Genomic DNA, 8,322 nt, shown 5'->3' on the forward strand with positions numbered 1-8,322 from the left:
GGTCTCGTTATGTTTTCGTTCACTTTTAAATCGGGTGAATAGAAAGCTAAACACACTCACTTCTTGCGCTTATGGGCTAGCACATCAGAGCCAGACGTAAGACCTACAGAATGGATTTCAATTGATCGAATGCACACATTAGTCACCGTAGGCCACAAGCCATCGCTCTTAGTCAAAAGAGCTACTGCCCCGTGCTGGTGTGGAATGATGTGCTATGGAGTGAGATTTTAGATCCGAGCACATAGTCAGCGAGCGCTGATCCGATGTGCATTGTGGAGCTTCCAAATGAACGTGTGCGTGAGTGTTAGCGTATATATATGTAAATGTATTAGTACTAATCTAAAGAAAAATTAGCAATAATAATATTAAAATAGTAATAATATTATAAACAATAACAATAAGTAATTATGATATGAATAATAGGAAAATAATGTTATAATAATATTTATATTACATATAGGTATACCAAAAGCAATAATAATAATAATAATAATAATATTAATAATAATAATGACTCACAATGAGCACAACATTTTACAAACAGTATCTTTTTAAAAAACGCCTAAAGACGAGATTTAAAAGTAGAGTTTAGTGATTTAGATTGAATATATATTAAAAATAATTATTCCATGAATAAAATATGGTAAATTATTCCATGATTTTATGCATTGGTTTGTGACTGATGGCCGCACTAATTGAACAATGATTTAGGATATATAATTTAAGGTTAATAAAAGAAGGAAGATAATAATGAGAACTTTTTATAGAAGTAAAGAAAATACAGAGAGATAGGGTAACTTGCGTCTGACTATATATATATATATATATATATATATATATATATATATATATATATATATATATATATATATATATATATGTATATATATATATATATATATATATATATATATATATATATAGAGACAAATAGGCAATTTAAAATATGCACAAGAGCACGAATTTGATAATTTTCGATAGAAAGTAAAGGATATTAGAATTGGAACGAAATTCTTGAAGGTATACTGTTTTAAATGTCTTGTTTTTAGATTAGATATTCTTAAAAAATTATTGGTTGATAAGTAGTTTATAGGGTATTAAACTTAAATTATAAGTATATATATCAATACAAACAAGGTACAAATAACAAAGTATACTACAAGCGAGGAGCCGAATCCATTCATAATGAGTTTAATAAATTATTTACCAAATATCGATTCCTTCTGCAAAAAAAGGGCTTAAAAAGTTTTCTTAAATCAAAAAAATAACAATAGCCATCAAAAAGTAACCCGATAAATAGAAAGCTCTTTTGATTTTTATTACATTTTTATACCCCGAATTTTAAAATACATTTTTACGGTAAAATTAAATTTAAGTAACAACCAAAAAATATTCAAGTATAAAGAAAATAATAATTATAATGAAAAAAAAAAACTTTTAATTTGTGCAGTTAGAAATTTTCAAAGTTTATTTCGAAAAAACAAAAAAGTCACTCAATATTACAACAACAACGTCTAAAAGCGATATATTTACCAGAAATATAGATGTTTTACATAAGCATGTAACATGCTTATGTAAAACATCTTGTATTATGCTTATGTAAAACATGCTTATGTATAACATGCCGTGTTATTAAATTAAAAAAAATATATATATACAGTCCGCATTCTGGATTGTTCACTCTCTTATAGCCTCAATTTTATTTATTTACTAATAAAAAAAATGACATTTATTTTTTGAGTTAGATCAATAATATGTTTACAACATAAATTTTTACAAAAATAAACTAAAAAAACAGTTGACATATAAAAAAAGATTATGTAGCTAAGAATCGCAGTCATTTTAAAATCTCTGAACTTTCTTAAAACTTCTGGCATATGCACACTAGGGTTTTGACTTTTTTTTGAACCCCATGCTCCTGTACTATGGTTTGATAAACTTTTACCTAAAAAACACAAAATGAACTATTATTTGCAGATCTTTTTAAAAAAGTTCACCCAGCCATTAAAAAATCGATTCTGACATAAGTACTACTATGTATTCCTAGTGGGCACAAGACGTGTTTATAACGTCTAAAACACAAATTAAAACGCATTAATACATATTTTAGACGTATGTAATTAAAAAGGCACTCTGTAATTACATAGTAGTAATTACGTCAATCGATTTTTCAATGGCGGGGTGAACTTTTTTCAAAAGATATGCAGATAATAGTTTATTTCGTGCTTTTTAGGTAAAAGTTAATAACGGGTGATGCGGAAGTTATCGGACAAAATAAAAACGTCAATAACTTATTTATAAATAAAAAAACAAACTACTATCATATTTTTTTTAAATAAAGCATTTATCTTTTAATAAAAATATATTATTTTTTATATGAAAAAACACCACCATCTGCAATTGATCTCAATTTTGCTCTGACGCCTTTCATATGCGACTGTAAAATGTTTAAATCAATTTTTTGTAGTTTTAGTTTAATGCGATCAATCAAAACTTGCTCTGTTGAAGCTTGCCAATCTCCCTCGTAAAACTTCTGTGCCAAATGTGCCCAAAAATTTTCAATTGGTCGTGCTTGAGGCACATTTGGGGGATTGGATTTTTTATCAAAGTAATAGACATTTTAGTCCATCCAATTTAGAGAATCTTTAGAATAATGAGAACTTGCTAAATATGGCCAAATTAAAAAGTTTAAGTTTCCATGATACTTGTGAATAAATGAAAGAAGTCGTTTTTCTAAACATTCATTAATATAGATTGATGAATTGATTGCTACAGCCTCGGAAATGCGAAACAATGGCTTGGACATACCACGGTCAGATATGGCTATCCACCTTAATCATTTTTTTGGAAATTTCTCTTTTCCTATAAAACGAACACTTTCTGGGCATGTCTTTTTGTTGTTTGTGTAGTATCCAGAATTTCCAGGCATGTTGTCCCCTGCAAGACAAAAGTATTTTTCGTCATCGATGACTAGAAGCGATTTTGTGTTGGTTAACTAGTTTCCTGCTTCTTTTCTTTGCCTTTATTTGTTGCTCTATAGTCTAATTTGGAGTCTTTTCACGTTTTCTATATTTAATATTCATTTTTTTTAACTGACGACCAATTGTCAATTGATTTACATCGAATTTAATACCTATTTTTCTCTGATTTTTTTTATATTAGGTTTATTTACAAAAAACATTGTTAGTCGCTTTCGAAAAGATTCTCGTTCAGCTGCATTTAACCTCATTTTAAATAATTGTGTTTCAAATAATAAAGTTTATATTTTATAGAACGTTTATGCCTACGCATAAAACCACAAAAACTAATTATTATGCTCAAATAATGAAATTAGGATTTGTCCGATAACTTCCGCATCACCCGTTAAGACTGCAGTACAGGAGCATGAGGTTAAAAAAAAGTCATCACCCTAATGGTCACCATAACGCTCGTAATCGACCGTGCCTAATTGAAGGTTTTTGAGATTTTTGGGGCCTAATAGGTTGGGGGGGGCATACCCTTTAGCCATGGCACTGGCCTACAAAAATTCCTTGGATCGTTGCTAGGCAGTATATTCATTTTTGTTTTATTCATTTATTATAAAAAAGTGCACAGCTTTGGAGCTTAAACCAAATCGCACTTATGCATGTTTACGCTTATAGTTGCACTTCACACTTAAATTATTTTGCTACTAATTCGCCCTTACAAAAGTTTCACATTTATACTAGATTAGATTTATGCAGATTCGCAGATTTGAAAATCGCACTTATTAAATGTGAACTCTATAGAGTTCTTGTACAATATAACTCCTTCTGGTTGGTATTTTAGTCTTAATGGCGATCAAATGGATTAGACTATTTGATTACATAAAATTATGGCATCAGTCTATCAGATATCGGGTCTATCTGATGGTGGGGGAGGGGAACAGGAAGGGAAATTATTGGCTTTAATTTCTCTGAAATTAGGGGTCCCATTCAAAATTTAATGATTTTATTTAGGTATATCTGTTAAAAGGAAGGATCTTTGATATGCAGTGGCGGCAGAAAGTCATGCACCCAGCAACTTTTACAACAAAATTTTGATTTTAGAATAAGTTTTAAAAATAAAAACAACCAGATTTCAAGTTCTTTAATGTCAAGGTTGTTTACTTTGTGTAGGAACTTTAAATTTTTTTGTGACTTAATTTTTAGTAACTTTGCGGTAATTTGGAGGTTAATTTATGCGATCAGCTGATGTCTCTTTAAATTTTGTGTACAATTGATATTTTTGATAATGCTTTATTTATTTGTATTTTAGGCTTGTAACTTACCAGTCCATGTTATTTTGTATTTATTTTTTGGTTTTTAGTGGATATTAATTGTAATTTTTACATCGGTTGCATTATTTATTGTTTTGTTTTAGAAAATGGAGGTTAATATGATGGGCCTAATTGTGCAATTAAGACTTGGCATTGGGGGTCACAGATTTTACTTGCTTAGCATTTATTTGGTATTATTTTTTATTCTAAATATTGTTTTATGATGTATTTCATATTACTTGGTATTATAAAACGATTTTTTTATTTTAGATTTATTTTTATAAAATTATTATCATGACTGGAGCGAAGAAGCTGACTGCGGAGGAGCAGCTGGAGGCGGTTGTGCAGGTCAGGAATGGGTCGACTTTTGATGCAGTGGCTCAGAAAATGAGAATAAGCAAGTCAACAGTAACTATACTGATGAGGAAATACAGGGAGATAGGATTGGTGGCTGATAGATCTCGCAGTGGCTGTCCGAAGAAGACGTTGACTAGAGATGATCGTCTTCTTGTCCGAATGAGCTTAGGGGATAGGCGGTTAACTGCCCCCTGATATAGCTGCCAGGCTGTATAGATTATATAGAATCAAGCTGGCTGTTAAGACTGTTAGAGCCAGGCTGCAGAAAGCTGGATTAAACACTTGTGTGGCTGCGAAGAAGCCACTGTTAACTTGTGATCACCGCCGGAGGCGGAGAGCATTTTCACTGATACATCGTGGCTGGACCATTGATCAATGGAAACAGGTTCTCTGGAGTGATAAGAGCAGTTTTCAAGTGTTTAGTGGTGGGAAGAGAGTTTTAGTGAGGAGAAGAGTGGGTGAAAGATACCACAGCAGTTGCATTAATGCTACTGTGAAGCACGGAGGAGGGTCTATCATGGTTTGGGGTTGCATGTCATGGTCCGGGATAGGTCAAATGTACCGCTGTGTAGGTGCAATGAACCAGGACCAGTACATTGGAGTCCTAAGAGATCACATGCTCCCTTCAGCTGGTGCTTTATTTGGCAGACAAGGTGAGTTTGTCTTTCAGCAGGACAACGCACCCTGTCACAAAGCTAAGCGGGTATGTGATTTTTTAACCTCCAAACGTGTACGAATCTTGGAGTGGCCTCCTCAGAGCCCTGACCTCAATCCCGTTAAACATCTGTGGGAGATCATCTTCCCGAAGCTGCAGGTATCCAAACCCACTGGTTTGGAAGATTTGTGGAGGTGTTTGAATGAAGCGTGGGAAACCATTACCCCAGAAACCTTACATTCATTGGTCGAGTCGATGCAACGGCGTATCATGCATGTCCTCAAAGCCAAAGGCGGTCATACAAAATATTAAACATATCATTAATTTTTTTTTTAAGACATTTATATTTAATGTTGCTAACATTTGGGACAGTTATTAGTGTTTTTTAAATAAAACTTATATGTGTAAATAGTAAAAAAGTGTTATTTTTCAGTTGGGTGCATGACTTTTTGCCGCCACTGTATATATATATATATACATATATATATATATATATATATATATATATATATATATATATATATATATATATATATATATATATATATATATATATATATATATATATATATATATATATATATATATATAAACGATGTTTTCTTTGAAAATTTAATATTAGTTTTAAATTGACAACAACCGATGTGTGCAGTTACTAAATGATTCTAGATCACAAAATAAAGGCATATCCCGCAGGGTCTCATGAGACATAGATCATCAGAAAGAGTTCTCACTCTTCCTGATGATCCAGCAATGGTGAAACTTCAAACTGAAGAAAAAAGTTAGGTAAGTGTTTTTTACTAATTTATTATCGCTCTGTTCTTTAAGTACATTGAGCACTCTATTTGTAAAATACACTAACATAATTTACATATATATATACATATATATGTAAATTATATTAGTGTATTTTACAAATAGAGTGCTTAATGTACTTAAAGAACAGAGCGATAATAAATTAGTAAAAAACACTTACCTAACTTTTTTCTTCAGTTTGAAGTTTCACCATTGCTGGATCATCAGGAAGAGGGAGAACTCTTTCTGATGATCTATGTCTCATGAGACCCTGCGGGATATGCCTTTATTTTGTGATCTAGAATCATTTAGTAACTGCACACATCGGTAGTTGTCAATTTAAAACTAATATTAAATTTTCAAAGAAAACATCGTTTGTTTATATATATATATATATATATATATATATATATATATATATATATATATATATATATATATATATATATATATATATATATATATATATATATATATATATATATATATATATAAACGATGTTTTCTTTGAAAATTTAATATTAGTTTTAAATTGACAACTACCGATGTGTGCAGTTACTAAATGATTCTAGATCACAAAATAAAGGCATATATATGTAAATTATGTTAGTGTATTTTACAAATAGAGTGCTCAATGTACTTAAAGAACAGAGCGATAATAAATTAGTAAAAAACACTTACCTAACTTTTTTCTTCAGTTTGAAGTTTCACCATTGCTGGATCATCAGGAAGAGTGAGACATGTAATTTAGTCAGTATATGGAAGTCAATCAGTCAGTATTATCAAGACAGTTTATCAAAGTGAGTTTTATCAAAGTGTTTTATCAAAGAACATCAATACAAGAAGTGAAATACAACAAGTGTTTCATTACATGAATACAGTCCACAACCAACCAAGACCGCGTTCCACCACTTCTAGAGAGGATTCTATGATCGTCATTTCCGTCAAGAAGGATCCCTGGATATCATCAGTCGAGATACAAAAGCAATTAGAGCTGCCTGTATCGGACCGAATAATCAGACGACGTACTGTTGAAGCCGGATTGTTTTCTCGACGCCCTGCAAAGAAACCGCCGATTTCACTAAAGAACCAGAAGAAAAGACTCCTGTTTGCTACATCTCATATTGACCGGAATGTGCAGAAATGGCGAACTGTCCTGTTCAGTGATGAATCGAAGTTCAACATCATTGGGAGCGATGGCATTTGCCGTGTACGTCGACCGGCCGGAAAACGCCTCAATTTACGTTACTGCCATAAGACCGTGAAGCATGGTGGAGGCAATGTAATGGTCTGGGGATGATTTTCTGCTAACGGTTTAGGTCCAATACATCGAAACGATGAAATAATGGACTGTTTCATGTATAAAAATATCCTGAAAGATGTTATGTTACCTCATGCTGAATGGAATATGCTAATAAAATTGGTTTTTCAGCAAGACAACGATCCGAAACACACTGCAAAAGTAGTCAAGCAGTGGTTTCAAGAGAACCACCTATCGGTGATGGATTGGCCGCCTCAATCTCCGAATCTCAACCCTATCGAGAACCTGTGGGAGATTGTCAACCGCAGAATTAATCATAAAGATGTTCGTAATAAGAATCAACTGCTTCAACAAATCCAAAAGGCCTGGGCAGCGATTCCACAAAGTTTCGTTGATCACCTGATCGAATCTATGCCTCGAAGATGCAAGGCTGTGATCGACAACAAAGGATTCGCCACGAAATATTGATAGCGAAATACAGCTTGGTCAACATTTTGTCGAGTTGCACTTGTTTTGTCCAGAAGGAAATCAACTTTTTTTAATACTTTTGATTAATTTATTAATTTTTGTGTACAAATAATGAACTTTGTGATGAATAAAACTTGAAGAAGTTTATCTCTAAACAGTTACATAGTTATTTCTCTAAATTGAAAAAATGCAGCACTTTTATATAAAGAAACTAAATTAGCATTATTTGGTTGCACTCCTTTTGTCCGATACTCTATATATATACATATTATATAGAGTATCGGACAAAAAGATACCGATACTATATATATATACATATCATATACAATAATAAAATATTACGGTATTAAAAAATTAGGAATGTTTTTTATCAAAATATCCTTAAATAATGAATGAAGTTCATTAATTAAGAATTGTGTTCTTAAAATAAGAATCAGATTCTTAAAACAAGAATCAAGTTCTTAAAATAAGAACAAAAATTTTTAACCTAGAATCTTGGATTTTGCTGTG

This window comes from Hydra vulgaris, chromosome 15 (assembly GCF_038396675.1).
Source record: "Hydra vulgaris chromosome 15, alternate assembly HydraT2T_AEP".
Classification (NCBI taxonomy): domain Eukaryota; kingdom Metazoa; phylum Cnidaria; class Hydrozoa; order Anthoathecata; family Hydridae; genus Hydra; species Hydra vulgaris.